The sequence below is a fragment of the Morone saxatilis genome, unplaced genomic scaffold (assembly GCF_004916995.1).
Source record: "Morone saxatilis isolate NCDOM2014 unplaced genomic scaffold, NCSU_SB_2.0 Contig10, whole genome shotgun sequence".
NCBI classification, from domain to species: domain Eukaryota; kingdom Metazoa; phylum Chordata; class Actinopteri; family Moronidae; genus Morone; species Morone saxatilis.
In genome coordinates, this window is record NW_023339652.1 from 13,071,391 (window position 1) to 13,096,083 (window position 24,693).

A 24,693-nucleotide genomic window follows, 5' to 3' on the forward strand; every position below is an offset into this window, starting at 1 on the left:
ATGAAATTAATATTAGATTTTTACATCAGTGCCGGTGGACAGGTTAAACTAAGAAGGTAATTCATGTATATATATGTTTAAAGCACCGTCCCAAACGCCTCAGTCAGTCGAGCAAGAAATCACACCATTCTGAACAACCTTCCTGGATTATTTACAAGCACAGTGGCTCTTTTAAGATACAGTAGTTAAATATGTATCTTACGGACAGTAGAACTCAATGTCAGATTTACATCAACGCCATTTCTAATTAATTGTATTATCAATTAAACATGTCAAATCAGTAAATATTTATAGTTTCATTTGTTCAATAAAATGAGGAAAATCATGTCACAGCAGTACACTAAAACCAAATTGAAAGTCACGCAACATTTCCAGTGTGAGTTGACACTGGGAGGCCCTATTTTAAACTGGAAAAGCCTGGTGAAGAGCACGCACAGCTCCAAAACTTAAACGCTGTATCGGGAGAATGGTTTCGTAAGCTATTTTACTGAGTTGTCTGTTGGCAACGCTCCTTCTGATAAGTCCCCTCTGATAAACAGTGTATTTACTCCCAGAGCTCTTATTGTGAAAATTAGGAAAACAGAAGTTGGGTCTTTGTATGCGCTGCAGATGTTGACGTGTGGATGCAATAAAAAAAGAGTGCCTTCTGGTTAATACTACACTACAGAACCTTTGTGTTTTTGTTTTATAACCTGTTACATATAGGCATTTCAGAACCCTTGTCTACAGCTGTAATATGGAAAAATATAAACATACTGGCGCTTGCAGATAAATATATTTTGGTTTATTATTGGCAAAGTGTGTTTTAGCTATAAGCCATCATCAGCGTAATAAAATCAGCAGGAATTGCTATTTATAAAAAGGACAGGTTGAAACAACAATCAGGAACAACAAGCAGCGTGACCCCACAGATGAAACAAATATTAGATATACAGCATCTATTTCAGCTGGATCTCAAGGTTCAGAAGCTGAGAGTCAGCAAGACAGCGCTCAAGCTAACAGGGACAATGCCATAAGGGAGACGATTTGTCAAACACCTGTTGAACAAGGATAACAGATTTTCAGAAAAGCAATTTCACACAGTCATCTGGCTAATAGTGAATTGTTACAAACAAGCTAAAGATGAGCACTACATTGTATATAACTGTTTAGCCTAATAAGCAACAAAGTTTACAATTTGGCCAATTCTTGTAGACTTGCAGGCTGAGACCAACCAGCCACCCTCCTTCTACTACCATCACTTGCTAAGCAGTGAATCCATTCACATTTTTTCAGTATTCTTTTTTTTCTGCTGCTTCTTCTTCTAATTAAAAAGAACTGATAAGCAGTATTGATTAAGCACCAGAACGTTAAACAGGCTCGATAAGGGTAGATGTATTGATAAAACCCTAACTACACTAGTCGTACAAAGAGTGAATCCTTATGCTAATTTTATTTTCTAAAAGCAAAATGGCAAAGTTAAGCAGATTTTTTTCACTCTTTGGGGAAAAAATTTTTTTTTTTCTTAACCTCGCTTCAGGTAAAATCAGAACTTCATCACCACTGACCTACAGAAGAACCCCACAGATTTCGGATGGAGCAGGAAGGTAATTGTAATAGACTTCCTGGTTAGTCCTGGCTCCTTCTATTTTCCCTCTTTTGCTCCCTTCTTTCCCTTTTTCCTTTATCCATCTGTTTATCTCCATTTTGTTTTTTTATGTTGACCCTTAACTTACTATTTACATTTTCTCCTCACTATCTCTCCACATTATGTCCTCCCTGACCTACTACCATCCATCTCTTCCCTTGTCACATCCTCCCATCCTCTCACTATCCATCCATCCCTTGCTCCCTCCCATGTGTACAGGCCGCTCTGACCTGTATCTGTCTGGCATGGATGAGTCCCAGGTTTGGTTTAAATGCCCCAATTATTCTCCTGAATTATGATGTCCTGCTCTGGGCTATGTTGCTCCGTCTCTGTGGCTCTCTTATGAAAGCTGGCACGACACAACAGAACCATTTACAGAGGCCAGATTAAGGGCACATTCACATGAGCGGTTCTCCCCATGCACCAGGCCGTGGAAAGCTGACGGTTGGTGTGGAAAGCTGACCAAATGGAAACACTCTGACCTGCTCTGATCTATCCCTGTTGTACCTCCTGCCTTATACAACACCCTTGTCTTGTTTTTGTGGATATCAAAGTCAGTAATAACTGTTTCATTCTGGCACAAAGTGGGATATAATGAACAAGGTCTCGACACAGAGTTCATATATAATGCATCACGTTTTTCAGTGTGTTTAAAATTGCTAAAATATGTATTTTACTGTGTTTGAAGATCTGGTCCACATACAAAATAATTAGGTTGTAATGATTACTGGGAAATTGAAAAATATATGACTAGTGCTCCAAGTGTTAGTATCGTGTGTCATTTAACATTTTACAAATAGTGGCTTTGATTTGGAGAGGAATTAATACTCCAAAACGGTTTACAAAGACTGACAGGAAACATGGAGAGAGGAGGGCAAAATCATGCTTTGAAAAAGTGCATTTTTCTTTTTTCTTTTTTAATGATAGCGTGCATTAACAGTATCTCATCAAGCTGTAACAACTGATAGCTTAAGTCAGTGAATGTTGATTTAATTGGTTTAAATGATTCTAAATTGGTCAATTTTTCAGCAGAAAACTAGCCATGATTACTTGGAAGTTGACTTCCTATCTCTGACTGACTCTGTCTGAACCCTGAATTATATTATCAGTTTCAATTAACGTAGAAGCAAATCTGTGCTTGTGGTTTGTACAAACTTGTTTTGTTAAATACAGTGTAGACCACAAACATATTCTCTAGTTAAAGGTCCGGTGTGTAACATTTAGGAGGATCTATTGTCAGAAATGGAATTTAGTATTCATAGGTATGTTTTTATTAGTGTATACTAATCTGAAAATAAATAATTGTTGTGTTTTTGTTCCTTACAATGAGCCGTTTTTATCTATAGAGGGAGCGGGTCCTCTTCCTTAGAGCCACGTTGAACAGCCACGTCAACGTATACAGAACCATTTACAATTTTCCGAGTTTTGCGGCCACCATCCTACACACTGGGAAGTCAATCCATATTCAATTGGTTGCAATCTGCAACTTCACCACTAGATGCCCCCAAATCTTACACACTGCTCCTTTAAAATTATCGGTCAGGAAAATCACAATTGGATAACTCCCGCCAACTCTCTTCAGCTCTATTCACTTCACAGTGGCCCTGCTTCGTCAGTTAATTCTGTGCCTAAGGGACCATTCGTTGTTTAATGTGAAAGATTGCACTGGCACTGGAATAGAAAGCAAGGCAGGTGACACAGTCCACACTGAAGGTGACTTGATTTAATACCCGAGTTGTGCTCACATGTGGTGCACTCATACTGCTCTCCCTGTTGGAAAGTAGAGAACATATTCAGCTCACACTTGGATGAGCCCAATATAGCCTAACCCTCCCATCTTTTCAAAGCAACTGTGTAATCCAGCCTCAATGGTTATATTCCCCATTTTTACCACTAGTGTAATCCTACATTACAACTGAACCCACTAAACCTCGGGTGACATATGTTCCACACTCTGAAAGGTAGTCTAATCACCCAGCTCTTTTTCTTCACCCTATAATTGATCATATCGCATGTGGCCTTGATTAAACACCCACTCGCACTTCAGAATTAATCATGCATTGCGTGAACTTAGCATTAATCACGGTATAACCCTCGCTCCATCTCCATTCCTCAGTTGGACTGTAATGGGATATTCATCTCTTCAACAATTAATAACATCGGCATGGGGGCTCCTGCACACTAGCCCCATTCTCTCTGTTCCCACAGTGTTATTTTAAGCTGGTCGCGGGCGATGATTGAGGGGTCGCAACGAGAGCTTAAATGGGATTTATTAGCGTAGATGCCAGGGGTGATGAGAGTAGAGAAGAAGTGAAGAAGCAGTGGGGCGACTGTGAGAATGGAGAAAGCTGACAGAGGGAAATAGACAGCGGGGAGAGCAAGAAAGAAAGAGGACCTAAAGGTGATAGAGTCATTGGCATGTTTTCACACGTGTGCCCGCTGGAGAGGCATCAATCTTCTTTATCCCTCTTAGATTTTTTTTATATCTTGGTGTTTTTCTCTCTGTAATAACCCCCTGCCACCTACCAGGTGATTCATCTGAAACACTCAGCGGCAGAGCTCCTCTGGGGTTCACAGAATACCTGCCACTGCGATCCACAACCGTACATAACGACGCACACGCACAAAGGAATAAGAGAGCTGGAAAATAGATTATTATGCTCTTCTCAAAGATTCACTTGACCATAACAAAATGAGAGGAGCCTATCATACACTGGCGCTGCTGTAGAGCATAAAAAGCACTGAAGAGATGATTGACAAATACAGCAGCTGCCCTCGAGAACTCATGCTTCATGATTGAGGTCATATCCATCTGAAGAGGTAAGGATACATCACTCAAGTTTTTACCTTTGTGTTTTCACAGACTAAAGTTATAATGAAAAGCATTTATTTACTCATCCTGTGGCGAAAAGAAAACTCTGGTCACGCATATGAACACAACAGAGGCAATAAATTGACCAGAACTGGCCACAATTGAACACTTATCACATTTCATTCTTATCAAGAATCCTCCACAGAACAAAATTGTGACTTTTCACATGTAGATCAAAGTAAAAGTGGGAAGTTGCTTTCTTGCAGAGAGTTAAATGTGAGGCTTGATAAAGCTTCGGTAGAGCAAGCAGCTGGTTAGCTTAGCTTAGCATAAAGACAGAAAACCGTCAGCAGTGGTTGTGGTTTTACAGGGGGTTATGTTTTGGACTATTTCTTGGTGGGGCACAAGTGAGGATAAGATAGATGAGAAAGAAATATTCCAGCACACAGTCCCCTGATTAAACAACTTGATTCAATAAACAATATATAACTGGTAGGTGGATTTTGTAACCTTTCGACACCTTCTCAAAATGTCAAAGTATTTCTATAACTATTTTTGTAACCGTTGAACTATGAAACAGGACTTTGAATTCATAAGCAATGACATTGATCCATCCTCCATTCAATACAGGTGCTGCTGTTTTACATGGTCAACAAGTAGCTAAAGTGAGCTCATGTTACCTAGATAATGCTGTATATGTGATGGTCTGTGTGACTTGTGGTACTGTTGCTCTACTTTTGTCACAAATGAACATTTCAATAGTCTTTTCACAAAAATGAAACAAGTTAACACACTGTACCTTTGTGGAAGACAGGTTAGTTGTTTCCTGCTTTAATTTCCATTCCAGTTGCAGGTGTCAGGTGTTCTTCCTCCTCTTTCTCCAGTCTTAAGTTGTCTTATAGTAGAAAAGAAGAAGAAAATTAATGTTTGTACATGTTGTAATGTTTATTTTTTTTCCCAGACTCATTTCTTTCAAACCATGCTTTCTGAGTTCTACGTCAGGTCACCTAATGATGACATCTCCTGTGATAAGAATCTTGGGAAATGTAGGAAAATCCAATTTACCAACATCCTGTCATTACCATGTGTGGCCACAGTGGTCAGGCTACCAATGATGTGCAAGTGGGTGTAATAAAATGATTAAAATGTGACCTTAATAATAAACACACAAAGAAAATATCAAAATTAGAGATATTAGACACAGATTAAACACTTGTTCCTAACTAAGAGTAATCTGAACATAATTAAAAACAAAAAATGTTATCAGTCTTTCACTAATGCCATTGATCTAAACACACAATCTGTCAGTAAAAATATCCCCATGAAATAATTCTGGGACGATATGAGACAAATTTACAACAAAGGCATTCATCAGCAGAAACCACTCCAAATGCAACTAGGTCAGCCTTACAAATTTTTACTCACCCAGTTTTAAAACTGAATCGTTTCAAAGGAAACACCAATTTTCTTTGGCAAAGGACACTTTGTTCGAATTAAATAAAGAGTATAAGAGAATCATGTTGTTTCACCTTATTTTGACGCTAACATCTATAGTCAGAAGTGTGAACACTTTTAATAATGTCAGCTTACTTGCACAATAGCTTCTACCTCTTGCTTTTGGGACCACCTCTCACATGCCCCCAGCTGTGAATGCATCCTTTTGGCGTGTCTGGTGTGGCCAACCTGATGCCAAAAACAGGATGTTTCTTGGCGGGTACAGACAATGCGATCAAGCATCAAAGGAGGCCAGGTTCTTTGAAGCTTCTTGGCTCTGGTCAGCCACTCCAGATGTGTTGCACAGTGCCCCCAGTGGACATGTTGTGAAGAGATGTGGACAGATGTTCTACCTCCTGCTGTGGTGTAAGGGTACAAATCCAGGTCAACTGAGCACACATGGTTTTATTTATATATTTCACCATTCATCATTATTATTTTACTGTAAAAGACACCTACTCGTACCTACTGAACTGAATTAATACAATTCATACTGTGATGTTTCCCTCTTTTACTGATTGTAATGCGAGGAGAAGAGAACTTGTGTTAGGACTCTGCACTAGGCCTGTTCGAGATGGGCAGGACTGCTGCACGATGCAGGGCGGTTAGATTTGTGTCCAACTAGATCCCGACTTGCTCCGTCATCATGGACACATGGGCAACAATGACCTCACAAGATTTAAGATTTTTTTGAGCCAGGCACCACTGCAGCTTTTCACCGACTGCAAGATCCAGGGTATGCCTGGCTGCTGGCTGATCATAAAGCTGATTGGCTCTTAGTTTTGACCAAAAAACAAGCAATTTTCTGAAAACTTAAATTTAATATTTAATGCTAGAGGCTATTAGTCTCATGTTGTGCAATGAAGGCTTAATCTGTAAACATATCTTGTGTGGTTGATGACGATAATAATAAAAATCTTTTTAATAATAAGGGGTAGCATATTTATATGGCACTTACAATTACAAAGTCCTTTACAAGGCGGACATAAAAATAACAAAGGATAGAAAATAATTCCAGATACACACACATTTACACATATAATTACAAATAAATCAATCAGTGAATAAATACTATAAGAAAGCCTATTACAACTTGATGATGTTTGTCAGCTAGAGAAGAATGCGTTAAGTCCAGGAATTCCATAGGCTATAACTATCGTGAAGTGACAGAAAACCTATTAAAAGGCTAACACAATATTTGGAACTGAGTCAGGAAACAGTTAACTGTTGCTTCTCCTCCCTGTGTGTAGTGTATGTGTGTATCTATGAGAATGTTGATTCAGTTTCAGTTCAATTTCTTAAATTTAGGGTTTTATAATTTTGAAATGACAGTGCCTTTACAAACATTTTCTATGTGTATTTTCTGTGCTATACTTGACTTCCAAGGACTAAAATCTGCCCAATCTTTCTCTGATTCTTTCCCCAATTATTATATTAATTAGCAGTGGCATTATTAAACAAAAGGTTATGATAAGATAGATAAACAGCCATAGCTATCCAAATGCAGTCTGCAAACTACAGATGTACAGTATGTAAATATTTCTGTGACAAAAATGACCAGTATCCAGAAAGAAGTTTTATGGAAATTAAGTTTATTGAAAAGTATCCAGATGTATTTATCATATATTATATAATCTAAAGAATAAAAATAAAAACTGTCAAAGATCCAGCCTGTAATATCCTGCATATGGACAATATTTGTCCATATGCAATCGTATCACCACCTTGGATACTACCGTATTTTTGTGATTGCAACTTTCCAGGCACAGCGCAGTTCATCTCCAACAGGCCTAACAGCTTAGTAAGGTGATTACTTGCTGAATTCGTATTGAACTCCAGCTGCCTACTTTTCTCTCTTTGTATCCTGTGCTTCACTCACATCAGCACAGTGCAGACTGTGAAGCCTTAAATTGTCCTACCTGAAAACACCATGACAAATGTAAACTTAAAAGGTAAATTCCTCAACCAAACAAGGCTGAACCTGAATAGAAGCAGAATACACAGTTAAATAATGACAGGCTTGACAAGAGTTAGTGCAATCCTATATTATTGTACACTTGAAAATGACGCAGCAGGAAACTGAGCAGTTGTACACAGTAAACGGAACAAATCTACAGTTTGCCCACCTAGTGGGAACAATGAAAGAGACATCTTTCTGGTTGTAGTTTGTGACGGTCAATACCACTTCACATTATTCCTGCACACAGTAATTTTCTGCCGTTCATCTTTTCACACAATGAACACAACTCCCTTACTTAAAAGTAAACCCATACATTTATTGGCATCAAAGTTTGCTTTATTGTGGTTTTGTTTGGCTCACATTGACAGATTTCGTGGCATCGTCGGCTTGATAGAAATGTCTTATTATTACTTTTACTTTTGGTGGGCTTCTTTTTGTCCATATTTTGAGAGAGCAGCTGAAGAGTGACAGGGGAGAGAAGAGGGGATGACATGTAGCAAAGGGCCGCAGGTTGGAATTGAACCTGGGCCGCTGCAGTAAGGCCTTAGTACAGTGCCTTGCGAAAGTATTCGGCCCCCTTGAACTTTTCAACCTTTTGCCACATTTCAGGCTTCAAACATAAAGATTACCGCCCCAGAATTTTTAATATTTTTGTGAAGAATCACCAACAAGTGGGACACAATTTGAAGTGGAACGAAATCTATTGGATTTTGAACTTTTTAACTAATAAATAAAATGAAAAGTGGGGGCGTGCAAAATTATTCGGCCCCTTGCGTTAATACTTTGTAAAGCACCTTTGCTGGCGATTACAGCTGCAATCGCGTGGGTAATGTCTCGTATCAGTTTTGCACAAATCGAGAGACCTGAAATCTGCCCATTCTTCCTTGCAAAACAGGCTCGAGGCTTCAGTGAGGTTTGTGAGAGCGTTTGTTGAAAGGCAGTTTTGCAGGCTCTTTCGCACAGATTCTCGATTGGATTCAGGTCTGGACCTTTGGGACTTGGCCATTCTAACACCTGGAAGCGTTTATTGTGAAACCCAATTCGCTTTGTAGATTTTGCTGTATGTTGGGATCATTGTTCTTGTTGGAAGATAAATCTCCGTACCCCAGTTTCAGGTCTTTTGGGCGACGTCCAACGGTTTTCCATCCAGAATTGGTCTGTAGTTTGGCTGCATCCATCTTCCCCTCAAATTTTAACCATCTTCCCCGTCCTGCTGAAGAAAAGCAGGCCCACGAAACCATGTGCTGCCACCACGCATGTTGACAGTGGATGGTGTGTTGATGTGATGAGCTGTGTTGCTTTACGGCCAAACATATCGTTTTGCATTGTGGGTCAAAAAGTTCGATTTTGGTTCATCTGACCAGACACCTTCTTACGCCACATGTTTGGTGTGTTCTCCCCAGGGTGGCTTGTGCAACTTAGACCGAGACTTTTTATGGATATCTTTGAGTAAATGGCTTTCTTCTTGCACTCTTCCATAAAGCCAGATTTGTGCAAGTGTACGAGCTGATTGTTGTCCTATGGACAGACTCCTCCCCCACCTCAGCTGTTTAAAAAAAAAAAAAGTTCTCTGCAGTTCATCCAGAGTGATCAATGGGCCTCTTGGCCTGCAATCCTCTGATCAGTCTTCTCCCTTGTCTGAGCTGAAAGTTTAGAGGGACGGCCAGGTCTTTGGTCAGATTTGCAGTGGTCTGATATCCTTCCCATTTCAAATGATCGCTTGCCAGTGCTCGCTTGGAATGTTAAAGCTTGGGAAAATCTTTTTGATCCAATCCGGCTTTAAAGCTCCCCACAACAGTATTTAGCGGACCTGCCCTGGTGTTCCTGATGTCGTCATGATGCTCTACTGCGCTTTCAACAACCCTGAGCTATCAACAGAGCAGGTGCATTTATATCATGAGGACTTGATTAGCACACCAGGTGGAATTCTATTGTATCACCATCGTCATTTAGGAGCAACATTGGATCATTCAGAAGATTCCTCGCTGAACTTCTGGAGGAGTTCTGCACTGAAGAGTAAAAGGGGCCCCGAAATAATTTGCACGGCACCACTTTTCAGTTTTTTATTTGCTAAAAAAGTTTTAAAATATTCCAATAGATTTCGTTCCGATTCCACTTCAAACAATGGTCCATTGATTGGTGATTCTTTCACAAAAAAATAAAATTTTGAAGTAATCTTAGTGTTTGAAGCCTGAAATGTGTCAAAAGGTTGAAAAGTTCAAGGGGGCCGAATACTTTCGCAAGGCACTGTACATACTTTGAGTCCTTAAAGCCCTTCACAAGGACTTAAAGCTCTGAAAGCATGTCAGAAAGTGTTAAATCTCTGTCCGGTGATTTTAAGCCACAGTGTATGAACCTACCTTTAAGTTCTGTGTTTACGAAGGCACACCATCCCACCTGGAAAAGAGGAACAGGGTTATCCTCAGGTGAACCTGCAACAGGGGTGTCAGCCACTGAATTGAGATAAAGCCTTTATTTGTTGCCGTGTCAAAAAATGCATGCTGGGATAGTCTCCAGCCACAATAATCCTGAAGCTGTACAGAAAATGAATGGATGCTACCTGAGAACACAAAAGGAGATTTTATGAATAATTCACTCCAAGGTCAACAATCACCCACATTCAGTGAAAGTTAGTTTTTTATGTATTATATATGATTTACCAAGCCTTTTGTTCGACAGTGCTTCTTGAGCCTTCAGTATTCTCCGTTGGCTGTTTGGTTGTGTGTAAGACAAAGCTCCCATTGCTGAAGAGCAGCCTACAGTGGTAGCATTCTGCACTCCTTTTCATGCCCGATGCTATACCACAGGGGAAAAAAAGACATTTGGTTTCCACATTACTGAATTCAGCAATGAATTAAACGACTTGAGGTATTCTAGTTTAACGACTATCATGCCTGAAAAAAAAAATCAGTGCCAGTGCAGCAGTCAGCGTTTTCTGTGCCATGAATCCACACTGCTTTTGACTGTGATAGTGGTCTTTTAGCATATCTAGTGAGCAGTCTGTTCAATAAAATATTACATTTATCATACAATTTATCAAGTCATATGAATTCTACCTTAAATACAATATTATTCTGTCTTCCTACGTCCGTATTATCCCACTAGACAATAGAGTATTATAGAAATAATAGAAGAGAAGATGTTCTTTTCTTTGATTATAGACCTGCAGTGACATGGCACTGTGGTGTGTATGCCCTTGTAACGAGTACTGTAGAGGTCTTAGCAACCAAGTTATAATGGCTGAAAAGGCTCTAATGTCATGAGAGGACCAATTATATTGTTCACTTTCTTCTATATTGCAAATTATGATCAAACTGTTTTCATGCTGATTTAACACTATAAAGCCTCATCCTCTGAGTATTTCAAGGATTCATCTAGACTTTTAAGAGTAGGCCTTTCTGTAACCTCCGTATTCGCTTTTTGTCGTAAAAAATAGAAGTTTACTAATCTCTTTTTTAACCTTTACATTGCCAGACAAAGAAATCTTTTTTAACTCTCTTTCACATACATGCATCTTCAATGGGAGTGTGTTGGCTACATCTCCCACTCAGGCCAATCAATATATACACAGCCTATGATGCAACATTAAAGCTACATTTTTATTTTTCAATAATAAAATTCAGGCTCAATTAAATTTGTTATTTTCTTACTTTTTATTTTTAAATGCTGAATTAGAATTACCCAATAAATATTTAGTCTTGAGCCACATTGGCAGTGATACACCAGATAACTTTTTAGCCAGTCCCTAAGGAGAACTAGTTTTTCACTAAAATGCTGTTTATTATCGCAGTCTCTGCAACCAGTGTCATCTTTCTGAATTTGGTATTTTCATCAACGACGAATGGGCATGTGTGTGTAAATAAAACAACACATGGTTACAGAGGAGTTAGCATTAGCTGCTAACGGTACCATTCTTTGCCTTGTGTTGACTGTTCCTCTCCCTAATGTCACTGTTTGGGCACATAATAAAAGACACGATGAAATGAAAACACATTTACCAGCCTCTAATCCTGTGTGCCCCTCTTAATTCTGCTGTTATCTCATGTATGCCAAATTTTAGCTAGCAATTTGCTAGCAGAGCAATATCACAGGGGGTGGTGTTTGAATTTCTGTTGGCAAAAACATGGTTGGTTGTGGCTGAGGTCTATTTTATGTCTCCCCTGCATCCTCCAAAGTCTGATCTAAGAGACAAAAACTAAAAAAAAAAAAGTTTGACACCATATTGACTTTTCCCCTCATTCAAATATGGGAGCTGTCCAGTACAACCACTGACTTAAGATGGTGACCCACAAGCAGTTCTGCTAAAGCAGTAGCCGGGTTAAGTGCTATGTTCAAAGCAATGCAATTTTTGGTTATCAGATCACACATACTGCTATGAGATTACAGTAATCTTTTATTCCCTCTAACCCTCAAATTATTGGCCATGTCCCCCATCAGTTCTGGCTGTAGTGCCATTCCTAGTGTCAGCTCTGTTGTCAGCCAGCTCTCTCAGTAAGTAGGTCTGATAATGTCTGCCGCAGATAACAACGGAGGGATTCCCTGAGCTTGTGTCTCTCATGCCTTCCCAGTCCATTAGCCAGCCATACTGCCTGTGTGGCTGACAAATGACTGAATTAGATCTGACTGATGGGGGAAAATATCTTTCCTCTCTCCTTCTAGATCCTTGACACATGCTCTCTTTCTCTGTTGTGTCTGAGTTGCACTCTCCCTGTGATGTTTCTGTCTGTGTCTGTGAAGTCTATTTCTTTCTTACATCTTTTCCTCTCTTGCTATTTCTCATCCGAACATTTCCTCATTTCATGACACGAGACCATTCCACTTTTCTCCTCCGTGTGTGGTTGCATCTCCTATTATTCTTGTTTTACTTCAGCGCAAACTTGTTTTTAGTGAGATGCTGGGCTCATGATGAAAGACGACTATGGCCAACTTTGCAAGAGCATGTTTGGATATGTTGAATTTTTAAGTATTAGAGATCTGATCCTGAAGCATCTACTATGTGAGTTAAACATTAGCTGCTGATGCAAAAGCTCACTGAATAAATGATCATAAAATGCGGTTTGACCATTTTAAAGTTTCACAAGGTTGCCATCCACTGTATATTTATTTGATTTATAATTAAATGCAGAAGCTGTGAATTCACTTTCATCTGCTAATTGTAGCTTGTTAAATATATAGCAGTTCAATATTTAAAAGTACTATTTTTTCGAAGTTGATGAAGAACAAAAATAAAATAACTATAAAATACAAATGATTTACTCCACCCTAACCCTTGACACTTTTCTCATAAAATAAATAATAAAGCTAAATCACAGAGTAATGAGTGCTGAGGTAACATATGGGCTCTAGCTCTGCACTAGAATGCATATTGGTTTGTTGTTTTCTCACCATGTTAGGTTTTAATATTATTCTGTGTCAATGTCCTGATTCCTGTTGTAAATACCAAACATGTCAAAATATTTTGACCAAAATTCTTAGCACAAGGTCACAGTTCTGTTTGAACCACACCTCAATGCCTCAGCAGATGTAGCCTAGTTTCCATTTCAGTCATGTGATTCCAGGTGGCTGTATACATGGAGGGAAATCAATACTAAGCGAAGTCAATCTGCTGATAAAGGCCACCAGATGTGGCTGAAACAAATTTTTAAAAATCCAAATATTGTTAGTGACCTTGTGCTAAGAATGTTTTTTAAAACTGCTTTTTCCAAAGTCAATAATGAACCTTCCATCCAGCTTGATCGGATCAGTCATCACAAAGACATTGTATTAAAAATCATCTCAATAATCATGATGTGTGTTGACACCTTAAGGTGCCGTAGAAAAAGGTATTCACAAAGCCACCTCTCCTGTCTAAACTCTTACGTGTGCCACTCTGTATATCTCAAACTTTTAATTATATTTGATGAGCTGCCATAAAAATCCAATTTCCCTCAGGCCCTTTATTATTGCTCTCTTACAGGAGACCTTGCATTGCATGTAGACTACAAACACCCACCTGACAGAGCAGCACAGACTCACTCAACATCTCTCGGTCTTTCTCACTGCTCTACTCTTTCTTTTCATATATTATTTTTCTCTCGTTTCTTTCTACGCCTCTTTGATTACATTTTTCTCCCAGTGTTGGTACCCCCACTCACTCTTGTATCAAGTCTTCTTATATTTCTGTGCATCTCTCTCTCTCTATTTCTCTCTCTCTCTCTCTCTTTCTCCATCCTTCACACCGGTCTCTCGCTCTCTTTTGGCCCAGAAGCAAATATGGTTCATTACATTTTTAATGTTGTTTGTAATTGCTCTGCACTCTCAACATGTCAAGAGCAAATCATGTTTCAGAGCGTTCGTTTACGTTTGGTGTGCAGGGATCTCAATCAGCCCTCTGCAAGTGTTGAGAGATGTTGTTTTTAATATCCACGCTGACTGTAAGAATCTCATATCACTTGACTTGAAGGAGCTCTTAATGCAAGATATTGGATTACATCTGGAGATTTCTCTGTTCTGAGGAAAATAATATATTCTATTTGTGCATCCATTTCGTATACTATCAAATGCTGTGTGCTTCAGTGTTGTATGCTTTATGTACAAAACATTTTATGCTCCCAGCCTTACTTATAAGCGTTTCATGAGTGACAGTATAGCTGTTTTATTCTTGCCTACAGTTTTCATCGCCTCCATATCGATTTCTGCTTCCTCTGCCAACAAGGCACCCCCACAGCTTGTCAGGGTCAGTATTACACTGCATATTATCTCAATATTACTTTGCCTTGGAGACATGGCTTGCAAACAAACGCATCAAGGGGGGAAAAAAAGTTTTTTTGGTACATTTGTGTGTATATGTGTGTTTATGAGCAGAGATGGATTTTTATTCTACAAACTGGTCTGCTCGGTCCTGTGAATTGGTAAAAGTGGAAAAGGTGGAGTCTTTGTGAAATCCAGTTACCCTTTCATTTGCTAAACAGTTAACACCCCCGAAATTATGTGTCTCATTCAGACACAAACACTGAAATTGGAAAAAAATGTCTTTTCATTTGCTCAGGTTTAAATCTTAGATCCGAACTCCCAATATATTTCAAAAGCATATGTGCCAAATTAGACTTCAGGATATCTAAGTTAACATTAAGAGGGGTTGAAGTTGCAGATTGCAACCATTTGAGTACAGCTCAGCCTTCCAAGTGTGTAGGAGAAACTACAGTGAAACTACACCGGCCATGTTTCTGCAGTAACCCATTCTACAGAGGCCGTCATGGTTCAACATGACGGCCTCTGTAGAATACTCATTCTAAGGTACCAAGAACACAATGACTGTTATTTAGCTTAGCCATAAATAAAGAAAAGTTGCTAGCCTGGCTCTGCTAGAAGCAAAACATATGCCTACCAACACCTTTAAAGCTCAGTAATTAACACATTCAATCTAATTTGTTTAATCCATACATAAATTGAAGTATGAAAAGAGACACATTGTGGTTTTATGGGGGGTTATGTGCCTGAGTATTTCTTGGGTATAGGCGGAGGGAAGAAACCAGGAAATGACTGTACCACCCATAAAACATATAACATGCAAATGAATGGCCTTTTTTACTTTTGTAAGAGCTAGACTAGCTATTTTCCCAGTGTTTTTAGTCTTTATACTAAACGTCTCTTGGCGCCAGCTTAATATTTAACAGATATGAGAGTGTTATTCACATATAACTCTCAGTAAGATAGCAAATATGTATATTAAATCCAAAAGTTATTTTATTGAGGCCTGCTGATAATCTAAAACTCTTAAAAAGGCTCAGTATTCCCTTCTAAGACCATTTACTTGCGCAAAAGTGCAACAAATAGTTACATTTTTAATATTAGCTTTCAGAAAAAGGGGATAAAAGATCCCGGTGAAACTAACATCAAAACACAACAAACTGTTCCCCATGTCTCTCCTATCTAGCAACCTTCCCTGACCAAGGACCTCAGCAAAACACAGCTCCTCCTACCTGTCAAAACACAAAGCTGCTCAGTAAGCCCACATGATTTCATACAGGAGCCGAGCTCTCGCTGCTCGGTAGTGGGCAAAGTCCTCCTTTCTTCTCTCTTCAACAAGCACTTTGAAATACCCAGCCCCAAACAAACAGACGAGACACAGACAGAGGAAGCAAAGCACAAGTGGAACAGAAAGAAAGAAGGAACTATTATACAACATATAATACAAATAGAAAAAATTTAAATAGAAACAGAGCATACTCAAAATAAAGCTAAAACCAGTAAAGAGGTCAGATGAAAAAACGAAAACAAATCAAAGCTCAGCACTTGACATTCCTTTATGTCACCCTCCAAATTACAAATGTCCTCACTCAAGAGCTTCTAGTCTTAATTGGTCCTCCCAAAGATAGAAATACAAGAATACACACACCTTGTCTGTGCACTGACTGAATTATGTAAAAGCTTGCAAATTAAATATTGAAATCGACTCGCAGGGATGAGGGAAGACACAAAGAAAGGGGAAAGATAAAAAATACTCCGAAAACAAAACACATAGGCAATGGGTGTGTTGAACTGCAAATAATTTGCAGTTTTTGTGTATGTTGTAATTACATGAGCAGTTTTTCCTCATATCAACTCCATACATAATTAAAGTACCAACACTCACAGACAAAACTGATTTTTTTTTTCCTTTCGCAACAGGACATTTTTCATTGATGATTGTCTACAGTAAACATCTTGTGTCAAATACAGCACTGCCTTTCTCAGTGACAGTAACATCTCTATCGACAGAAGTCTTCAAACCTCTCAAAAGGTAGCAAGGTCTCTCTCTTTCACTCACTTAGGTCTGGAATTTCTCAATAGACAATTTTTTAAAGACAGGCATCATTTCAGGTAGTCTGTACAATAGATGGTTGACAAGTGATATGAGACATCAACATTACTCAATTCATACTTTTTATTGAATAAATTAAAATTATTATTTTATCCCAACATGACCTCAGATTTGTCATACTTTGGCAGAGATTACTCACCAAAATCTCAATATAACAACATATTAGCAGAATCAAACTTAATTTTATACCTACAAGACAAGGCATTTTGGGAAATACGTCTCTTCGTTTTCTTGCAGAGAGATGAGAAGATGGATATCACTTATGTGTATGGTGAATATGAGTCTATAGCCAGCAGTTGGTTAGCTTAGCTTAGCATAAAGTCTGGAAAATGGGGAAACGGCTAGCAGGCCCAACAATATCTATAGCCTCATTGGAGGTTGCCTAGGTGCTACTTTCAGGTGGGTGTTGGTCTTAATCTTAATTTCACCAAGGTCAACAAAATGACAAATTTTGTTTGAGAAAAGGTGGAGGTAAGCAAGAAAGACTGCTGAGAAAAAAAGGATGGTGATCAGTGGTCTGCAGTGTTTTAACTCCATCTTTTAGAATGGATTCAGTTTGCTTTGAACCTTGACTGAAGTGATTCCAAAAAAAGTACAAGGCACCAGGTACTATGTAACTTTTGCCAATGAAAACCAAACGGTTCCAATTAAGTCGAGTCAAGTGGAGCAGAGCTGTACAATATTGTGGCAATGACGCATAAATCCATGAACCAGCGCTAGGGTAACCGTTTCCCCTTTTTTCCAGTCTTTATGCTAAACTAAACCCAAAACTCACCAAATAACACTTTATGTCTTCCATCCAAAGTTTTAACAATGTTAATTTGTGGTTTTATGAGTGATTATCTCTCTAGCTATGACATCCTGGAGTCCTAACTGTCATCAATTTTTTTCCAAGTTTCCAGTCTTAATATTGAGCTAAGCTAACCGTCTCTTAGCAGATAGATATGGGAGTGGTATTGATCTTCTTATATAGCTCTTGGCAAGAAAGCAAATACGCAAATTTCCCAAAATGTCGAATGATTAATTTAAATAGTTGTTCATAAGGTTTTGGGGGGTTTGAGAGGCAGTAAGTCATTTAATCATCTAAACCAAACCCAAAGCCTTCAAGGTCTCATTTTGCTGGGCACAGCATACAATTTCAACTGAATCTCATGCTAAAGTAGGAGTTTGGAGGATTTCAGTTGGCTTTGTAAAGTGAGTGGTCACTGAAACCACGGGGCTCCTGAGGGCCTTCTCTCCAAAACTAAATCTTTCCACATCCCAGTCCTGACTGCCCACATGTAGAGCATACACACATACCACAGGCAAGACATATGCAGAATAACTAATCTTTCCTGGATTTCACTGGCAATATTAGTCACATGCAAATGGGGCCTTGCAGAATTTTACCAGGCAGTGGTGAAGCTGACGTACCCAACAGTTCATCCTGACCTCATGTGAAACTGGTGCTTGCTTGGATTAAATTAATGTCAAGATTTTTGTCTGATATGGACATGAAGTGTAGCATGAGGTAATGCTTTTACAATAAATGATGGAAACCATGAGTAAAACCCTACACTTACATTAGCCAAAAACAATTTAATGCAAAATTACATTAAAAAACAATGTTGAAATAAGAAATAAGTAAATTTCCTGCACCATCATGATAAGACAAAAGTACAAATAAGTTCAAATATTCATCACTTTTCTCAGTCAATGATATGAAAAACATGTCCTCAGGAGTTAATGCTTATGCGAACTGGAGTTATGGAAACAGTAATGTGTTGAGTATTTAGCTAGAAAACCTGCAGCAGGACTCACTCATGCAATTAAAAGTGGTCACATTAGATAAAAAATAGATTGAGATGTCCCTGGCCTCTTCCAACCCTTCCTTATCTCAAGTGTATGAGCACAGGTCATGTCCCTTCCGCTGCATTACACATGCACACGTCCTCAACATAACACTGAAACACACAGCCCGATGGGAGTGTGGCGACTAGTGCAGGGAATAATTTGGAATAATTTGCTATTTACAGTGGTTGTGTTCATGTAAAACAAGGCTCACGATTTGGCAGAAGAAATATATATTATGTTTCTATTTTGTTTTATTTATTTATTCAAAAGTTTGCTAGTCCTTTGCTAAACATACTTTCTTAAAGAGATATACAGATATTTTTCACAAATGCGATGTGCCTTCTTTTTCAGTCACAATGCGGTAATAGTCTGTATATTATATATATAATGGTCTGTCAATCACCTCAGAAAGGTATGACAGCTTTTGACCCACTCTAGCGTTGCAGCTCATATAACCAGCTTACTAACAGGGAGATAATACCAGTGAAGCACAAAGCCTGTCTGCTATGTGTTAGTGTGCCTCCGTGTGTGAGTGGCTGAGAGAGATTATAAGTTGGGGTCACGAGACCCCGAATATCCACTAAAGTCTCGTGAAAATGAAAATTGTTCAAAGCACTCAAAGAACCCAACTCACGTATCCTTCAGCGTTCTGTTTTTCAGCGTTTGCAGTGGCTCAGACCTGGATTGCCATCCATCGCCCCCTCCCTTCAGTCGAATAGAATTCAGACTTCAGAAGCAGTCGCCTGATGATCACTGACATTGAGAGAGCTCTGCTCAGTGACCCCTGCGCCCCAGAGCCTTAAATCTCCAAACGAGAAACAGAAAAAAAAGAGAGAGGAGGAGCAGTTTATGATATCGCACTTCAGTGAGCACCGGAGAAGAGAAAAATAAGTATCAATTTTACGAGGGGCTCTAAATCAGGATGGGTTTGCAGAGACGACTTTATCGTTCAATCTGGCCGCCTGCTCTGGAGGTGTAAGCGAGGTTAGACAAGCGAGCGACGAGCACGCCCGCCTCGCCATAACAATAATCATCTAGCTAAGCCCGCAGCTCACGACCTGTAAATTGATTAAGGAGAGGATGGTGACAGAAAGATTTTCTGCGAGGTTCTCCAAGGCGTTGGGCGATGAATTTGCAGGCCATCATTAGATGGACTGTCTGTCCGAGCGTGCTGAATCCAGAGTGGAGATGATGAGAGGGTGTGAGGGGGTAATGGGAAAACTCCAAACTCATTGGCAGTGTTTATACGAGCTGTCTACCATGAAGAGAAGGGCCACGGCCTGCTTTGTCCCGAAATGAATAAAAAAATCATCTTCTCTGTCCGTTTCATTACAGAGAATCATTTCTCCCAAATCAGAGCAGATAAATCATTTAGAGAAAAACGAGGGAGGGTGTGTGTGTGTGTGTGTGTGTGTAGCATTACAGGGCCTGTGTGTATGTCCACCCGTGTACGTGTTTTTGTGTGTAGGTGTGTTACAACACCCACGTTTGTGCATGTGTCTGTTTGTGTGACTGTCAACTTGAGAGTCAACAGAAGGCTTGAGGAAGCGGATGGTTATTTCTGTATCGGTAGGGTCTTGCCCGAGGAAGCATGATTAAGACGCTGAATCAGACTCCCTGTTGAAACATCACAGCAGAATCATGCAACTTTAACTTCTTCCGACCCGTTGACACAAACAAGTTAGACATGACTCCATCCAACATTAATCAGCCCCTCCAGGAAACTCCAGGATGCTGCCACGGAGGACTTGTTTATGCGAGATAAACAGTTTCCATGCAAATATTGCAACATCTTGCAATTTTGACCCATCTTTTGCAGCACAAGAATGATTTAAACTGTAGTTAATTAATGATTTCTAAAAATATTAGTTACCCATTTTTAGAAGACATTTACAGTTGTAAAGCAAGGAAGAATCACTCTTGCTGCAAACAGAAATTGGCCTGTAATTTTCATTCTGTTTTTGTATTTATCATTACTAAAGACATTCCTTACCTTACAAAGACTAAGGTTGCAACTAGGCAATATCTGGTACTGTAACACAAAACCACAAGATGTAATTTTAGCACTAGTTTGTAAATATAGTAAACCGGTCATCTTGCTGCCTGCTGGCAAGCGATACAAGAGTATCCGCTGCCTTACATCAAGGCTAAAGGGGTGCTTCTTTCTTTAAGCTGTAGGATTCCTTTAACTCATTCTCCGCTCTCCACCATATTTTTTTTCTTTTTTTTTGTGTAGCATAAAGGAACTATAACTTGCATTCTGTTGTGCAACCCTGTGTTGCAAAAAAAATGACAAGTAAATGAAACTTGAACCTTAAATACTTCAAGCACACACAATACCTGTTATTATGTTCCAATAAGTGCTTGTGAGGCAATGCAAGTATCCTCAACTGATGATACAATGTTTTACCAAAGCAAAGAACTGAATGTGACAACAACAACAAAAACTACAAATCAAACTAACTATTGGAGGGACTTTTTACGGATGGAAAAGCATTTTTAGGGCTGCCACCACTCTGACCTTTTCTCTAACCCCACCATGAGGTTGGTTTTTAGTAAAATGTCTCAAGAACTATTAGATGGATTGCGATTCATTTTTTAAATAATAATAATAAATTTTTAAATGTCCATGGTGCCCGGAGCATGAATCCTAATGAAATTACTGATCCTTTGACTTTTCCTCTAGTGCCACCAGCAGATTAGCATTTGACTTTGCCTAGTTCTTTGCTTTATGGCCACATACATGCAAAACTGATGACATTTAACCTCAGCTGTACTTTGTGAGTAATGCTAATTTGCAAATGTTTGCATGCTAAAACATGGTAAACATTACTTGCTAACCATCAATGTGTTATCATTGTCATCTCGATCATGTTAGCAAGCTGACATTAGCATTTTGCTCAAAGCACAGCTGTTACCGAGTAGCCTCATAGAGCTGCCAGCTTGTCACAACATATATACACATGTTACACATATTACAGCATATATAAAAAATCACAAAAGCATTACAAGAATTACAAAGAAAACAGCATTACACAACAGGTGGTGCAGAAGGGTTTGGAAAACGGACAAGCTTGTATGGTGGAGACTAATGTGATTAAAGCCATAGATGGCAACCACCTACTTCATTCATTGGTTTCATGTTTTTTGTTGTTTTTGTGTTCTATTAAGTCTAGTATCTAGTCCTCTTTAACCTGATTAGCTGCACCTGTAGGACACTGCCTCTTGGTACTGACACTAAAGCCATTATCCATTCTATTCACACACATCATTGTATTCTTTCTAGCTACATTAGTAAGAACATTAAGTATTTATAATAAGAATTCTCTTTTCCTCTTTCATTAACAACTCGCAGTCCTCACATATTAACTACTCTACTTCAACACACAGCCCTTCAAAGCTGTGCTAACTGAGGCCATGGATGAAATTTCAAAAACAAAAGTCGTGACATTTTATAAAACTATCTCCAGAGGCTATTTTACCCTGAAGCAGTAACCTGAAAACCCCTAATTTAATCTTTTACCTACAGCCATGTTGACTTTGATTCGCTGTCCTCCCTGCACACCAAAAGGCTGTTTTTTGTTTGAAAAGAAAAAGAAACAACAGGCATGGTACTGTTTCTACAGGTTTTTCTTTTTTTTAATATCCCTGGGGATGTCATGTTGTGCTGCTACAGTTGATTCCTAGTGACACCGAGCCAGAGGAGCAAAAGAAGTGAAGAGGGTGGCTGAAGAGGAGCATGATACAATTTTTCATAAGGATTGGTTTACTCCAAATTCAAGCACATATCTAGACCCATATCGGTGGTAGTTGCAAGAAAATGACCAACATAGCAATTTGGCCTTGTAGTCTCACCTCCTCCTACAATGTTGAAATTGTGCATTTATAAACATCTCGCAAAAAAACCCATTAACATATGTCAGATTTCTCTGAAAAGCGTGTGCAGCATAATCCTCAGTGCAGTAGTTTCAGTTATTACAGTCTACAAGCTGGTTTGAAAAATTAGCATTTGACATTTATTATTGGTCCCTGATAACTTCATTAGCTTGGGAAATGGCTGCGATGAAACTACAGGGAATAACTCACTTGTTGGTGATCTTACAACTTGAATTTCAGTAGAGATGGCTACATACTGTATAAATCAATGGTGGAAGAAGTACTTAAGGAGAAGTACAAAAGTATTTATAAGTAAGTATAAGTATCCAGTACTATGCAGTTGAATAGCTCCTCTCATAATATGATATTGTATTATTAGATTCTTACTGATGTATTGGTATTGTAAGCAGCATTTTAATCTGGTAATTGCTCTGCTACTTTTAAGTTCATGCAACAAAAGCATTTTGGTTACGGTCAGGAAAGATTGTGGATTCGGCTAAATGCTGATAAACATCATGTCTCGTGCTCCAAGCCACTGCAGACTTTTTCTGGACTAAACCAAGACAGCAATCTTTCCCTAACTTTAACCAAGTCCTGCCAGGGTCTAAACATAACGATTTAATTTTTAATAATTCTATAGTTGCTACTAACACTTTGTGACCTCCCAGTTATGCTAATTAACAACATTATTATGGTATTATAAATACATTACATTTCACAAACATGCTGTTGCAAATTTATGAAGTTAATAACTTTGCCTTTCCTCGTGCATTCCTGTCATTCTTGGAGGGTTCCTGCCTTCTTTAGATCAGCAGAATATTATTAAACTAAAAGCATGATGTTGCGACATTCATAAAAAAACTGCTCCACAGCACTTCTTGTGGTCCAAAACTTGACAAGGTGCCTTTAATGCTAAGTTTGTCCATTACTGTGTACCTATACTACAGTAGATTCAAATGTACCATATTAATATATAACCATATAACCATAAGGACACACAGCATCATTTAAGCAAATCCCAGAAACCAAGCAGGTCAATGTCATCCTCTTTACCTTCCTCACCATACATATTTTGACTAATTATAGCGCGGTGTAAGTAATATCATCAGTGATGAATCCTTTATATTGAGATGTGGCACAAAGCACCTAAAAAACACCTGAATAAATAAAAAGCCAAAATACAGCTTTTCTTTCTTTCTTTTTTCATTTTTACATATGGCTGAATTGGACTGACTTGGAGAAAGGAGCAGGAATGTGGCATATGTCAATATGTGATTAAAGTGCATTGATAAGGGCCACTTTAATCACACCCTCCCAGGTCTGAATCTCTGATTAAGTGATTGACGAAGAACATGCAGGGTCAATCCAGTATTTTCTGTGGTAGTAAAATCCAATATTTGTTCCTCCGCACCTTCTTTCTTTTTCTCATTACACTCACAAATTCTCACTTAAGTGTGCATACATTTCTTTCCACTTTATTTTTATTTAATTTTCTTAACTTCCCACTCGTTGACACCCTATTCTTCCTCACTGAGCTTAGAATCTGTTATCCAATTAAGCTGCACTATTGCTTGTCACCTATTTTTCTTTCTTCCTTTGAGGTGTGTTCCTTTTTTCAATCTCACCTACACAATTAGAACTTTTCTTTTTACGCCTTATCGTTTTTATATGCAGAAATGAAAAACTCACACCTGCGCACACACACACACACACACACACAAATATACGAACAAGTCAAGACAAGTCAAGTTTATTTATGTAACACATTTCATATGACAGGCGTGGACTCAATGTGCTTTAAAATAAATAGCAAATAAAACAGGCAAAGATCCTCCAACAGAAATATATAAGATAAGAATAACATAAGAAGGTATGTATACAAGCACAAACAGGCATAAACAGAACTGGCCCTACACATGCGCTTCTCCAAACCTCCTGGACCAATGGAAAGTGGAGAATACCAAAGCCATCCTGAGCAGTCGGGCATCTCCTCCACTTAAGGACTGTATTAACCTTTCCACAGATGTCAATATATAATAGGTGGTACCGTGTGCAGCACACTGGCATTTGTCTTGGATAAGGTGCAGGGGTCCTCCTGCTAAATGCCACCAGTAATGAAGCAGCTCTCTGTCTGTGCCTGTGCTTTCTCTAATCTGCAGTTAATGTCCCTCTAGAGTATATGTATGAAAATGTGTGGGTGCCTGTACCATACGTGTGTAAATCAATCAATCAATCAATCAACTTTATTT